The sequence below is a fragment of the Somniosus microcephalus genome, chromosome 32, assembly GCF_052327205.1.
Source record: "Somniosus microcephalus isolate GS21.2 chromosome 32, FLI_Smic_1.0, whole genome shotgun sequence".
NCBI lineage: Eukaryota > Metazoa > Chordata > Chondrichthyes > Squaliformes > Somniosidae > Somniosus > Somniosus microcephalus.
In genome coordinates, this window is record NC_141018.1 from 29,106,238 (window position 1) to 29,122,641 (window position 16,404).

Here is a 16,404-nt window from a genome sequence, read left to right on the forward strand (position 1 = left end):
CACTGTACTGTACTTATCCCTGGGAGGCATCGATGCTAGCTGTAACTAGCGCCTGGGTTTTCTAATACAATCGCAAAATACTGCGGATGCTGGAAATCTGAAATAACAACAGAAAACGCTGGGAATACTCAGCAGGCCAGGGCAGCATCCGTGGAGAGAGAAACAGAGTTGGGCCAGAAATTCGTGACCAAATGCGTGAGTACGGTCTGGGTACTCACGCATCTGGCCATTGGAAATGCCGGCGTTCAGCATGAACAGCGCATGCGGGGAACGCCGGCATTTCCAGACCTCGGAACGAAGGGGTTCATAGGCACAGCGCGTGCGACTGCACAGGCAGCGCTTGCGCAGTGAACTTCGTAGATTTCATTCATGGATTCAGTGAGGGTAAGTCCTTACAAGTTACACTTGAAAAAAGCAGGTGTAAAGTTGTTCCAAGGCTGCGGAGGAAGATATATTTTATCGTGGAGCTTCTGAAAGGCAATATTTTTGTTTGGGAAAGGGAGGGAAGTTATTTTAAGAAATTTTAAGTAAGTTTTAAAGTTTAAATTTTTTTTTTTAAACGGGTTTTCAGAACGGTAGGTAGAAGGAGCAATTGTGGCTGTGTGAATGGAATGTGAAAATGAGTGTTCTAAAATGAGTAATGTAACATTTCCAGCACTTTTAAGAAAGAAACTTTTCATCAGTAATAAGTAATTATGTATGTATGTCCGCATATATTCCTTTACGTATATGTATGTATGTTTTATATTCCTTTACTAATGTGTATGAATGTATGTTTTTAATTATGATTTTCCAATAAGTTACTTTCTCTGAAAGTCATAATTAAATAATACATTCATACACATAAGTAAAGGAATATATACATAACACGCAAAGGAATATATACAGACATACATACTTTCAGATGCTCCACGATAAGAAATATCTTCCTCCGCAGCCTCTGGAGCAACTGTACCCATGCTTTTTTCATGTGTAAGTTGTAAGGACTTGACCTCACTGAAATCATGAATGAAAGCGGCGAATTTTACTGCGCACGCGTTTTGCCTCTGAACCCCTTCGTTCAGAGGACAGGAAATGCCGGTTTTCCCCGCATGTGCTGTGCATGCTGAAAACCGGCATTTCCTCCGGCCAGACGCGTAAGTACCCCGACCGTACTCACGCATTTGGAAGGGAATTACTGGGCCAACATTTTACATGTGAAAAAAATGAAAAATTTAACAATTGCACGATTTGCCCCCTCGCATCTGCGACTGAGGGTCCAAGGAGGTGCATTGCGCAAGAGGTCATCGTCGTACATATCCTCACACTGTTCCCTTTCGGGAACTGTATGAAGTGGTGGAAGGATTTATGGCCGTGATTAACTCTCATTCCGTGACCGTAACCATCTTTGAACCAGCCATTAGGGTGGTTAGTCCTATGGCGTGAGGGTTTTACAGGCTCCCACAACCCATCTGAGGGGGGGGGGGCCACCCACACCCACGGACGCAAGTATCCCGCTGGATGTCCACCCAGAATTTATAGTTGGAGCTCCGACTCCACTTGCCGGGACTGTCTGGAGTGGGGTTCGAAACCCTACTCCTTCTGGCCCAGCGGTGGGGATGCTTACTGCTACGCAAAAGGCCCACTCCGCACAAAAGGTGACACCCATACGTTTCCTGCGCCTTTTCCCTCCCCGTGACTGGAGCCCTATGCTGCCACTTGAAAGACCAAGCTATCATCTGCCCTTTTTGCGGCGCCTTTGACTTCTCATTACCAATGATGAGCAGGCGCTGCGCCTCCACCTCCTTGAGGAGATTGCTGAGGTCATCATCAGTTCAATTGTGAGTTCTTTTAATGCCGTGAATTGTGCTCATTCCAGCCATTTCACGTTGCTAATCGGATTGGGCCTTTGGCATAGCGGTAGGATCCCCGCAACTGGGCCAGATCTGTAAAGTCTGTGGGTTGTTTAGTTAATTAATACACAGACTCCAAGAGTAACTTAAAACAGGGCTTTACTATTCGAAGGTCAGGGCGAATCTGCCCAATAACTCCTGGCACAACACTTATATACTGGTGTGGTCACCGTCGGTATTACCGTATACAGAAGCCAAACAAAGTAGTGCCACACCTAAAATAGTTCTCTTAAAGGGGAACGGTTACATACAATAGTTCTCTTAAAGGTAGACGGGTACATACACTACAATCCTCCCTTTTTAGCTTACAACATACTTATTCCCCATTAAACATAACATATAATCAACTTCATGTAAAACAATTCACAGATATAGTCTCTGCGGGAAACAGTTCACAGATTCAGTCTCTGCGGGAACAGTTCACAGATTCAGTCTCTGGTCTTGACTCGGTCCGAACAACATCTCTGTGGTGTAGCCGGTTCACATTTCTAGCGTGACTCATCCAATAGTCTTTCCCTTGGCTTAACAGTTTGAACTTCCGTCCTGCTGAACCAGCAGTGCTGACTTTTACAAACAGCTGGACTGCCTTGGTAATTTTTCCTACTTTCCAACTGATTTGGCCCCCTTCGTGGGCCCACGTGCATGATCTGATAGAAGTGATAATGATTTAGATGGTTATCGTCTTCTGCTTCGTCTTTTTCTTTTCTGCTTCTTGGAGACTCTCGGGGCTCCCTTATCCGCTGCCAGCTGTAGTGCCACCATCTCCCTATGTTCCTTAGACTTTAAGTGCTTCATCCTGATTTCTGCACTTTGGGAGTTTTCATCACAAGCTGGGCAGACCAAGTCATCGTAATATTCCGTGTCACTCAACAGGTCATGGTAATATTCGGTGTCGTCCTGAGCTAGTCTAGCGAGAGGGCCTGCTACTTCTTCCGTACCCAACTGGACGTTAGCCGACTGTTGTTCCCTCCCTAGACATCTTTCCTGAAGAGACTTCTTCATGCGTTCATATTCATCCCTCTCTTCCTGGGTTTCCTGCAAATCCTTCACTAATGACCTCGTTTGTGATTTCAACACTTCCCCTTCCCTCGGGGATTGATTGATCAGGCTATTCAATCCTTCTACTGGAGCAGCTGTTTCAACATTCTGCTGTTCACATTGACGTGATTCAGCGTACTTTTGGCATCCCTGTAAAATCTGTGTTGCAACCTCAGCTATTTCCATAACTTTTGAGAGCTCCGAACTCCTTCCCTTTGAAGATTGAAGCTCGTGTTCAGATTGTTCCCATTGTAGAGTCTTGTCCTTCAGCATATGAAGGAGCTGGCTGACCGTTAACTCTTCCACGGGAACACTGTGGGTCAGAGTCTTCTCCATTTCATCCACCTTTTCCTCCAATGCTTTCACCTTCTTTTCCTCTTGTACTTTGGCTTCCAGCGCTCGGAGAAGTTGCGCCTTGATGCTCTCTAGCTCATGTTCAGAGGCCATTCTTACAGTCTCTGTGTTTCTTACAGTTCCCTTTTCTTCCACTGAACGGATTCCCAGTTGAATCTGTTCTTCAAGTTGTTGAATCTCGGTCATTGCCGCCCCATATTTGTCTTGGGTTTCCTTTAATATTTTTATGAGTTCTTGTACATCTTGTCTTTCATGTTCTGCCATGTCTTTCACCTCTAATTTCTCATCTATGGATGGAACTTCTACCGATGAGTCTGTCTTGGCCTTGAGCTCATCAAGAATTTCCTGCAGCCTTTGGACTTCTTGCTCATGTTCAACCTTCAGTTGCTCATATGCTTCCACTGAAACTAGCTTTTCGGAGGTTGCCGAGTTAACCCCTTCCAGAATTGTAGCCTGGGCCTGTTCATACTGTTCTTTCAACTTCTCACACTCTGCTTGTAAGGAGTCGTAGAGAAGAACTGGAATAAAATCCTGGCTTCCTGAAGATTCCTCTTCATTTGCTTCTTCCTGCAAATATTCTAACTCCTGAACAGCATAAGGGAGATGTGATCGGTAATTGGTCACGATGGCTCTATGGTCGCTCTCTGCTTGAGCTAGCTGCTTCTGTTGTCTTTCCAGATTCTCCCATTCGGTGTCATAGAACTTTTTCATTGTTTTCATCTCTTGTACGAGATGGTAACTCAATTGTTCTAATTGTTGTCGTAATTTGAAATAAGTTTGAGTCCGAGCTCGGTGTTCTTCCGTCATGGATATGTCCGTAACTTGAACAGGCTCAGAATTTTCTGTCAAACTAGGTTGTCGTTGTTCGGTGGAGTTCTGCTCTGAAACTTTGTTCTTCTCTGGAGCATAAGCCTTTATGCATGCCTTCGTTTTTCCAACCTTCGTCGGCAAGTCCATTTCAGCCTTGTCTTTCATATTTGGGTTGGTCTTATCGTCATCCGTTTCAGAATCTGAGCTGATTGTCTGCACCGAGTCCTCACTCGTTATGGCTTTTAGATAGTGCCATTCCATGTCTATTTTCTTGATCCACTCCCATCCTAGAAGTGGTGGTCCTCCCTCATGTAGTACGTATAAGTTCATTCTTGGGTGTTCTTTACCCCTATCTCTCACTTTGACTCTTATCTTTCCCATGGGGTATACTTTATGCCCCGTGTATGTCTGCAATACGAACTTGGTATCTCTTAAGGGTATATGTGAGAATAGCCGGTGGTAATCCCTTCGATTTATGACTGATAGAGCTGATCCAGTGTCCAACTCCATTTTCACTTGGATTCCAGCTATTTTTAGCATGACCCAGATAGTTTGTAGGTCAGCTTCCTTACTCACATTGTGAATTCTCAGACTACCCAGCTCCTGGCCGTTTGGGTCTGAGTCTGAATTCTGTTCGTCTGAACTCTTCTCAGCCACCTTGTGTACCTTGTTGTACTTTTCCTGTGATGGCTTCCTTTGGTTGTTGGCCCTTTGGTTGTTGGTCTTCTTCCCTGACCGGCATACCTTAGCTATGTGACCCAGTTTGCCACATTTCCTACATTCCTGGTTCTTAAACCAGCATTGGTTCTGGTCGTGTGTTGTCTTCCCACAACGATAGCATTTTGTTGTTGTCGAGGTAATTTGATCCACACTTAGTGCTGCTGTCTTTAGCTGCATTTCCGCAGTTCCCTTCGCTGCGGCTTCGTGCGATGCTGCAATAAGGACAGCCCTGTCAAGTGTAAGGTCATTCTCTTCGAGTAGTCGCTTTTGCATTCCTTCCTTTGCCAACCCGCACACGAACTTGTCTCGCAATGCCTCTGTCAGATTCCCTCCAAACTGGCAGTATTTCGCTAGTCTACGCAGTTCGACCAAGTATTCTGCGTTGCTTTCGTCTTTCCGTTGCGTTCTCGCATAGAATTTGAATCGTTCCGCCAACATCAACGGTGTGGGGTTCAAGTGATCCTTCAGAACAGCCACAATATCATCGAAAGTCTGATCCGCCGGTTTAGCTGGTGATAGTAGATGCTTCAAGAGCCCGTATGTCTTCGCGCCCATCGAGTTTAGCAAGGTTATAGCTTTGTCATCTTCTTCTATTTTATTGGCCTCACAATAGATCTCGATGCGTTCCACGTACGTGGCCCAGTCTTCTACCTCGGCATTAAAATCATTGATGTTACCACGCTTAGGCATCTTCCTCTCTTTCTGATAACACCCCGAATTATTTCTTTAACTTATTTTTTTTTCTAAGATGGCGGTTTTCCCGCGAAAATGGCGGTTTCCCGCGCTTATCTTCTCTCCCCGCCCACTTCAATGGCGGTTTCCCGCTTCTGTCTTCTTCCCCGCCTAATGGCGGCTTCCCGCGTTTCTTCCCTAGCGGGAGGGGTACACTTTCCCCCACAGGCGACGGCCGCTGGCTTTCAGATTCACAGCCTGCGCGTCGGCTTCAGTGCTTTCCCTTTTCTCGGCAAGGCAACCGGCGCTGGGTACACCCCGTTGACAGCGAACAGGTTCAGCCGCTGGGCTGGCTCTGACTCAGTTCCCCTTGCTCGGGCTCGGTCTCTCTCCCGCTCTCTCGGCTCTACCGGCGCTGGGTACACCCCGTTGACGGAGAACAGTTTCAGCCGCTGGACTGGCTCTCGCGCAGTCTCCCTTGGTCGGCTCTGCCTCTTCCGCTCGCTCGGCTCCCAAATGCCCCTCCCAGCCGTCTCGCAGTCCGGTGCTTCCCTCCCCGGCTGCGGCTGAGTTTTTATATCTTCCCGCGCCTACGCTCCCGGTCGCAGCGCTTTGTGGCTTCGGTCGCTGCCTGGCCTTTTTCGCCGGTCGCGGTCTAGCTGTCTCACGACGCCGTTGCGTCCCCAGTCTGTCTGTACCGCGGCTTCCTTGCTCCACGCTGCCCCAGTCTCAGCGCCTCTGGGCCCGACTTCTGTCCGGCTCCTTTCCCCCTCGACCATGGTCAAGTGCACCGTCCTTATCCTCCGGTTATTCTTTTTACTTTTCCCTTACTCACAGTCACCGTGGCCGCCTTGCTTCTCGTGCTGATCGGCTCACTCCTCACCATGGCAGAAGGGACAGTCAGTGCCTGTTGCTGATGGAAGTCTTTGTCTCTGAATTCTTCCTCCTTTCCAGCTCTGCAGACTCGAGTTTTCTCCCAGCAGAATGACGAGGGCGGTTGCCTCTTCTCGACGCTCGTTAACTGCTTCGGAATTATTGTTGCCGCAGGGTACGATCGGACTCGTCGCCACTGTAAAGTCTGTGGGTTGTTTAGTTAATTAATACACAGACTCCAAGAGTAACTTAAAACAGGGCTTTACTATTCGAAGGTCAGGGCGAATCTGCCCAATAACTCCTGGCACAACACTTATATACTGGTGTGGTCACCGTCGGTATTACCGTATACAGAAGCCAAACAAAGTAGTGCCACGCCTAAAATAGTTCTCTTAAAGGGGAACGGTTACATACAATAGTTCTCTTAAAGGTAGACGGGTACATACACTACAAGATCAGGGTAGGGTTTCGAACCCCGCTCCAGACAGTCCCGGCAAGTGGAGTCGGAGCTCCGGCTCTAAATTCTGGGTTGACATCCAGTGGGATATTTGCATCCGTGGGTGTGGGTGGCCCCCCCTCCTTGTATAGCTTGTGGGAGCCCGTAAAACCCTCCCGCCATAGGACTAACCGCCCTAATGGCTGGTTCAAAGATGGTTACGGTCACGGAATGAGCGTTAATCATGGCCATAAATCCTTCCACCACTTCATACAGTTCCCCAAAGGGAACAGTGTGAAGACACGTATGACGACGACATTGCTAAATAAATACATGGAATTAAAAAAATTCTTTTAGGGCTTTTAAAAGTCTTTAAATTGCTTTAATTCTGTTTAAAACTACTTCAGATTCTTCAAAATAATGTAAACGTTTTTAAAATTTTATATAAGTTCACAAAACATTCATAAAATAGCAGATAACTTACTTTCCCTGCAGCTGTGTAACTACAAAGTCCTCTGCAGCTGCTTGGAGAGATTGGGGGCGTGTCCTACTACAATGAGACCTTAAGGGGCGTGTCTCACTTGCACTGCACGCTCCAGGCTTCGCGCTGGCTGCACTCCTGGGCGGCGTGACATCATACGCTGCCCGGGATTCTTCTTTTTGAAACACCAATTCCAGGCGTCCCTGGAGGTGATCGGCAGGAGCGTCGGGTAAGTGCATATACGGGGCTTGCACGCGCGGCAAGCCCCGTTCACGAATTTCTGGCCCAACGTTTCAGATCTGGGACCCTTCATCAGAACTGGAAAAAGCTGGAGATGTAACAGATATTAAGCAGGTGCAGAGACAGGGCGGGGGGTGCGGTTTAGGAGGGGAGGAAAGAATTGAAAGAATATACTGTGCTTATGTAAGAGGCAGGAAAGATAAAATGTTGCAAATGGGAATGGCAAAATAATACAGCATGAAAAATGGGCGCAGGATTTATTGTCTGAAATTGTTGAACTCGATGTTGAGTCCGGCAGGCTGAAAAGTGCCCAATCGAAAGGTGAGGTGCTGTTCCTCGAGCTTACCTTGAGCTTCATTGGAACAATGTAATAGGCCAGGGTTTTCTACTCAGCTTTCAAACAATTTATTTTGAACAGGTTACCACGACTGTTAAAAGAAGGCCAACCAGAAAATGTGGGCACGGGCGCCTGAGAGGAAAAGTGCTCCTTTGCCCAGCACCAACACCCCAAACCTGGTCAAGATCAAAACTTCACAAGAAAATAAATAGTTTTAAACAACAATTTCTGATCTACACATTGATGGGCCAGTAAAAATCAATTATTAAGAAAGAAAGACTTGCATTTTCTACAGCGCCTTTCATGACCACCGGTCGTCCCAAAGCGCTTTACAGCCAATGAAGTACTTTTTGAAGTGGAGTCACTGTCGTAATGTGGGAAACGCGGCAGCCAATTTGCACACAGCAAGCTCCCACAAACGCCAATGTGATAATGACCAGATAAAGGGGCGAGAAATTCATATACTTACCGCCACCTGTTAGCGCCGGCGATTCTCGAAAAAATGGCGGCCGCTGCTCTTGCGCCAGCTGGAGGTAGTCCCCGTGGCGGCCGCCATATTCATGGACCCAATTTGCGCCCTGTAAAAGGTAATGGCGGCATGGTGCCGTCAGTCGGCACACAACGCCGACTTAACATCACCTACGCGAACTTCGACCCTTGCGCTCAATTCGGCGCAGGGTTGTAAGCACGCCAGGCTAAGCTGCCGTGTAAGCGGGCTGACAGATGCTGACAGGGGCGATATCTGCAGCTGTTAAAGGGATACACACATCAATCAGGTAAGTTTGAATGGAACGGTTTGGCCTTGGTTTGGGGGATTTTATTGAATTGGTGGCTTGCTACAATATATGTGAAAAGTTTTTAAAGTGTTTTGGGAGCGCTGCTGGACGCTTGCAAGGGCTCGGATGGTAAGTGAGCGCCTTGGAGAAGACAGAACATGCTGTGGATACTCAGCAGGTCATGCTACATCCGTGGAGTTCATGTCTCAGGTCGACATGCTGCCTGACCGACTGAGTATTTGCAGTATCTTATGCAGTCATTTCACATTTACAGCATCCGCTTGCAGAGGGAAGAGGAAGACGCAGACGAGGAAGAGGCAGAAGAGGAGGAAGCCAAAGAGGAGGGATCAGACGGAAGGATGCATCCCAGACAGCCCCCTTGTGGCCGAGATACCCGGGATGGAATCATTTGCCTGAGGTCCCACTGGCTGGGCAGGCTGCCTCTTGTTGACCCACTGGCTGGGCAGGCTGCATTTCTTGGGTGTGTGAAATGAGGAAGACACAAGGGTGGAGTTGTGCTGACGGGAGGGCGGGAAACCTAGAGGTGCATGCCAGAAGGGGGCTAACGTATGAGGATACCCACATATTGTATCCTTTCAGCCCCGCCACTGGCCAAGGGCTCAGCCATGCCCCTGCCAAGAATAGCCTGCGCCGTCTCCTCCAAGGGGGTGAGGTGATGCTAGGAATGGTAGATGTGCCTGGTCATTGGTGCAGATTGTTGGTAGGTGAGTGAAAGGGAGTCCTGCATTGAGCAGTGTGTGAGGCTTGTGGTGGCTAGGTGATGGCTTTTGAAGATGCATTCACTGACCTTGACCAGTGGTCTGAGGTCATGAAGCTTCTTTGGGCACAGGAGCCAGGTGGTGGGGGCAACACTGCTGGCAGTGACGGCCTCGGTGATATACTCCCACATTGTTCTATCTGGCGGGCCTCCTGGCCCCTGTGGGTAGAGGGCCAGTCTTGCAGTGTTGATCCCCTGCACAAAGCTGGAGTGCTGCATGCGAGCCCCTGGGTGCCCCTTCGCTGGCTTGCTGCGACATTTGTGTTAATGCCGAGGCAGTTTTCCCATTTGTTCAGTTTAGGAAGTTAATTCAGCTTTAAGAGCTGAATGATCACACCTGGAACTTCTTTTAAATATTGAATATTTGTAAAAAGACAGAAAGGAATGAAAAATGTATTGAATCAGTGCATTTTATTTTGTCTTACTTCAATGGGCATGGCCCTTTAAATTTCAGAGCTCCTCACTGCCTACAATGCATTGCGAGCTTCATAGCCTCGCACACAGATGCTCGGGGAAGCAGCGCCAGGACTGCAAATTGGTCCCGGATCCCTCGTGCAACACCACCAGGACGGTTAGATGCTGCACCACCTACCTGCATGCCCCCCACACCAATTTAGGTCAATTAGCACTAGCGGCCATTTTGGGTGGCCGTTAATGGTAACACCGACTGCTTTGCTGGCAATCACCAATTTTTCCCCCCAATCTGTTTCTGTTATGTTGATCAGGGGGATAAATATTGGCCCAGGACACTGGGAAAAACCTCCCTTGCTCCTTCTTCTTCTTCGAAATAGTGCTGTGGGATTTTTACGTCCACCTGAGAGAGCAGACGGGACCTCGGTTTAACGGCTACACCTAAAAGACGGCACCTCCGACAGTGTGACACTCCCTCAGTACTGCACTGGGAGTGTCAGCCTAGATTTCTGGGCTTAAGTCTCTGGGGTGAGGCTGAAACCCACAACCTTCGTGACTCAGAGGCAAGGGTGCTACCCAGTGAGCCACTGGCCGACCTGCAAGTACTTCAATCTTTCAGAAGAAAATCAGAGCTACACTGAAAATCCTGTGTGGATCTCCTCAACAAATCGCCTTTCCGATTATCAAACACCCTGAGCTCCGTATGTTTCTGATAGAAAATAGTGGTCAAAACTGCAAACTGTTACAACAACAACCATCTCCAGCAGATGGACCTTGTAGCAAAGATCAAATTGGAACTGGCACAGGGGGTAGGTACAAATGTTTAAATAGCTGCCATCATGAGATATGCATGGGTACGCATCACATGTTGGACGGCAGCCTAGAAATTATTATTGCTGATATCATTTCTGTTCGTATGACGGTCCTCTATCTAGTGTTGGGTTTGCTTAAACATGGCTCCCAGGTTAAGAAAGAAAGAGAGAAAGAAAGACTTGCATTCATATAGCGCCTTACATGACCACCGGATGTCCCAAAGCACTTTATAGACAATGAAATACTTTTTGTAATGTATTAACATAGAAACATAGAAGATAGGAGCAGGAGTAGGCCATTCGGCCCCTCGAGCCTGCTCCGCCATTTAATGAGATCATGGCTGATCATCCAAATTCAGTACCCTGTCCCTGCTTTCTCCCCATAGCCCTTGATTCCTTTAGCCTTAAGAAATATATCTAACTCCTTCTTGAATATATTTAATGAATTGGCCTCAACGGCCTTCTGTGGTAGGGAATTGCACAGGTTCACTATTGTGTATGTACCTTTAAGAGAAGAACTGATTCTATACTGCAGTACCAGCAGTGACCACCCCTGTATATAAAGCCATAGCAGGCTTCTGTATTTCAGTTTTAACTTACCCTCTGTTCAGTAAATAGCTGTTATTATTGTTCTCCTGCAGTCCGTGTATTATTGCTACTCGGACACTACACTGGCGACGGGCAGGTTCGAACTCACCTGCAGTACTGCATCACCTCACGGGGATCTTTCCCTGAAGAGAAGCTTCTGGGAGGTCGAAGTCGGAGCAACGGGCGTCGACCACGGGCAACCGCCCAGGAATCCATCGGAGTTCGGAAAATTGCAGGGGAGGCTGTGGAGAGCTGGGCTTGGCTCCCCAGTCGAGGTGTTCCAGCAAATCGTGCTGGTAGCAGTTAGCGCGCTGACCCTTCCGGACTGCGGCGGGCTCGGGCTCGATCGAGCGGCTCTGAAAAAGGAGCCGTGCAGCGTCGTCGGGAGGAAAAGATAGAGAGAGTGGGTGGAGCACACAGGGCATGGTCGGTGCTCAAGAACTGGGCAGCATAGAGAAAATAAAACGAGGGGAAGGAAAAGTGAGACGCGCCGAAGCTGCGGGTCGCCGCCATTACCCTGTAGAACGCTAGGAGCAGCGTGGCAGCAAGGGGAAGAAGGAAAAGCGCGGGAGGCGCCATTATATTCCATTGGGGAAGAAGGAAAAGCGCGGGAGGCGCCATTTTAAACCACCCAAGATGCCGAAGAGTGGCAGTATCACTGCTTTCGACAACGAGGTAGAAGACTGGACCACGTATGTGGAAAGAATTGAAGTGTACTGCGAGGCAAATGAGGTGGCCGATGGAAAGAAGGCATCGGTATTGTTAAATTTGATGGGCGCGAGAACGTACGGCCTATTGCGGAATTTAATTACCCCAGCTAAACCAATGGAGAAAAGTTTTGAAGAGATTGTTAATACCTTACAGGAACACCTAAATCCTACACCGCTGCTGATAGCAGAAAGATTCAAGTTCCATAAAAGAAACCAGCACAAAGATGAGAGCAATGCTGACTATCTTACGGAACTACGCAAGTTATCGAAGCACTGCCAGTTCGGAGCAGGACCGGCAGACACCTTGCGGGATAAGTTTGTCTGCGGGCTCCAGAGTGAAGGAACCCAGAAACTACTACTTTCGGAAAAGGACCTGACGCTAGAACAGGCTTTCAGCGTGGCAGTATCCTACGAAGCAGCAGCACGGGGAGCTACAGAAATACAACAGAAACCACAAGAATACAGCGCTAACAAAATGGCGTATGGAGCAGAAAAGTGCTATCGCTGCGGCAGAACAACCCATGATCAGAAGGACTGCTGGTTTAAGGACAAAGTATGCAGGCAATGTGGGAAAATGGGACACATAGCAAGAGTCTGCAGGTCGGGAAAGAAAACCAACACTACAAGAACTACTAAGGAAAAGTACAAGAAAGTAAAGAAATTGACAGACAGTAGTTCGGAAGATCAGGAGAGTGATAAGGACTCTGGGAGCAGGAGACTAAGTTGTCTAAAGTTACACAACGTGATCGCAAAGGAGGATCACCGAACCATTTGGGTCACCCTCATGATAGCAGGGTCCCCAGTAAAGATGGAATTGGACACAGGATCCGCCCTAACTGTCATGAATCGACGAGACTATGAGCGGCTATTCCCACACATACCCTTGAAGGACACGTCCATTGTATTGAAGACATACACGGGGCAAAAAGTCTACCCCAGAGGAAAAATAAGGGTGCCAGTTGAATACAACGGCAAGGAAACACAGAAACTGTATCTATATATACTACCAGATGGAGGACCACCATTATTGGGACGTGAATGGATCCGAAAAATACAATTGGATTGGCATTCCATTCAGGCGCTAACTGTGACTGATAAAAAGGATGATGACGTCACACCTGGATGACTGTCAAAGATTCTAACTGACACAAAAGAGGTGTTCCAACAAGGACTTGGGACTCTAAAAGGAGTAACGGCAATGATAAAAATCGAAGAGAACGCAAACCCAAAATTTTTTAAGGCCAGACCGGTACCTTACACGATCCGCCCAGCCGTTGAAGCAGAGCTGGAGAGTCTGGAGCGTTCGGGTGTGCTGTCCAAGGTGGACTGGAGCGAGTGGGCCACACCCATCGTTCCTGTAATGAAGAAATCATTGAGCAGCACGCCTGGGGAACCGAAGAAGGTTCGCATCTGTGGGGACTTCAAGGTAACTGTGAACCCAGTCTTGCACACAGTACAATATCCACTTCCACGGATAGAAGATATTTTCGCCTCACTATCTGGAGGGAAACGCTTTACAAAGATTGATCTGGCCCAAGCGTATCTACAAATGGAGGTGGAAGAAGCATCTAGGAAATACCTCACGATAAACACTCACAAAGGCCTTTACCAGTACAATCGACCGGTATTCGGGGTAGCATCAGCCCCGGCTATTTGGCAGAGGGCGATGGAACGAGTCCTGCAAGGGATCCCGGGGACCCAGTGTTATTTGGACAACATCTTGGTTACGGGCGAAAATGACAGTGAACACCTTGCCAACCTGGAGCAGGTGCTCACGAGATTACAGGAATATGGGCTACGAGCCAAGCGCCCCAAATGCGAGTTCTTCAGGAGACAAATCTCGTATTGTGGCCACATGATTGATGAGGAAGGGTTGCATAAGTCGCCGGAAAAGATTGAGGCTGTAGTCAATGCTCCAGCACCGGAAAATGTGTCGCAACTGAGGTCGTTCCTTGGGTTGGTGAACTACTACCATAAGTTCTTGCTGAATTTATCTACAATTCTGCACCCACTGAACGCCCTGCTGCAAACTGGAGTAACATGGAAATGGAGTGATGAGTGTAAGCGTGCCTTTCAGAAATGTAAATGCCTAATCACTTCAAAAGAAGTATTGGCCCACTACAATCCAACACTACCGATTCGGTTAGCATGTGATGCGTCTCCCTGTGGCATCGGAGCGGTGCTGTCACACAAATCCCTTGACGGTTCAGAGAGGCCAATAGCCTTTGCGTCGCGCTCGTTAACCTCAGCCGAGCGTAACTACGCCCAGATTGACAGGGAGGCCCTCAGCCTGGTGTGGGGGGTGAAGAAGTTCAATCACTATCTGCACGGGCAGAAATTCACCCTACTGACTGATCATCAGCCCCTGGTCTCCATTTTTAACCCAAAGAAGGGCGTTCCGGTGATGACGGCGCAATGGCTGCAAAGATGGTCACTTTTTCTAGGGGCACATCAGTACGACATAGAGTACAAGGGTACGAAACAGCATGGAAACGCTGATGGGCTGTCACGCCTACCGTTGCCTACGGTAGAGGAAGCACCTACAGTGGACCCTGTTGAGATATTCCATGCGACCATAGTCGAATGTCTACCTGTTACAAACTCAAGTATAGAGAAGGAAACCCGAAATGACCCGACACTCTCTCGGGTCTATGATTTGACGGTGAAGGGATGGCCAGCACATGGCGACTCACTGTTGCCAGCATTCTCGCCAAGGAGAGAACAGCTGTCAGTGTGCCGAGGGACCTTGATGTGTGGATCCCGAGTGGTAATTCCACCCAAGTTGAGAGATAGAGTGCTCAATGAGCTTCATGAGGGTCATCTGGGAGGGGTAAAAATGAAGCGCCTAGCCAGGGCATTTGTGTGGTGGCCGGGAATCGATAAAGAAATCGAGGATATGACCAAGAGATGCACAGGATGCCAGAAAGTCCAAAACGCTCCACCACAGGCCCCGCTACATCCATGGGAGTGGCCCTCATCTCCATGGCAATGGGTACACGTTGATTTTGCTGGTCCATTTATGGACTCAATGGCCTAGAAATTCACTTTGGGGCGGCCAGCTCGCTCGCGCCCAAAAGTTAGTGCTGGGCGGGGAGCCATTAGCGATCGTCAGATATTCAGTGTTAGCGCCCCAATTCGGAACCGGGCGCTATACCAGGGTGTGCCCGCCTCCGCTTGGGGCGCTGACACTGAATTTCAGCGCTCTTGGCGCCGCTGCGCCAGCCGCTGCGGAGCGGCAGGCTGCGGTACTGCAGGCGTCCTCCTTCTCTTAAGGGGGAGCTGCCTGCAACGGGGAGATCGCCGCTGGAGAGTGCCGGCAAATGAGCCCGGCACCACGGAGAAGTGCCGGGTTCATGGAAAGCAGCCGGCAATGCCGCGGGGGGTGGGGTGGAGGAGGCCGGGGAAGGAGGTGCGGGCAGGCGGCCGCCGAAAAAGCGGCCGGCCGCACCTTCCCCTTTAAAGCGCCCCACTAAGGCTACAGCACGGCCCCGTTTTCTGGTCGCTGTTTGCGGCCGCTTCGGAGGAGGCGGCCGCTACTAAATATGGGGATCGGGCCGGTTTCGGGGCGGAACCGGGGCACTGCGCACACCGATGACGTCATCGGTGCCGGCGCAGCGCTAACGGCTACCGCCGCCAATACCGCTGCGCTGAATATCAGCGCAAACTCATTTTTGGTGCAGAAGCCCTCTTTAGGCGGTAACTGGCCGCAAAGCTGGCAGCGCCTTAATGAATTTCTAGGCCAATGTTCCTAATCGCTGTGGACGCCCATTTGAAATGGCCAGAGGTCATCAAAATGTCCTCCACCACCACGGAGAAAACTATTGCAGTCCTACGGACCATCTTCGCCAGGAATGGCTTGCCAGAACAGATTTGCTCCGACAATGGGCCACACTTTGTGTCCGAGGATTTCCGGAGGTTTCTGAGGAATAATGGGATGAAGCATTACACATCTGCCCCATACCATCCAGCCACAAATGGATTGGCTGAGAGGTTTGTTCAGACCTTTAAAAAGGCAATAAAGGCAATGCATAATGACCACATACCACTACAACACAAGGTGGATAATTTCTCGTTTGCTTACCGGAATGCGACACATGCAGTCACCAACCAAGCTCCAGCCATAATGTTCTTCAACCGAAGGCTAAGATGTCGCCTGGATTTGCTCAAACCAAACATAAGACGAGATGTTGAGGATCAGCAATTCCAGCACATAAATGAGAAGCCAACCAGGAGCTTCAAGATAGGGCAACCAGTCTTGGCCCGCAACTACCGAACAGAAAAATGGCAGCCAGGAACGATATGCACACAGCAGGGACCACTAATGTACACAGTGGACGGTGGAGAGAGCATTGTGAGATGCCATGCTGACCAGATTCTAGAGTCACAGGAACAAGCCAAACCCATACCACGAGCAGGTGCACCTGGTAATCAACCCGAGGTACAGATTGCGTCTACCTCAGAATCAGTGGTATTGGA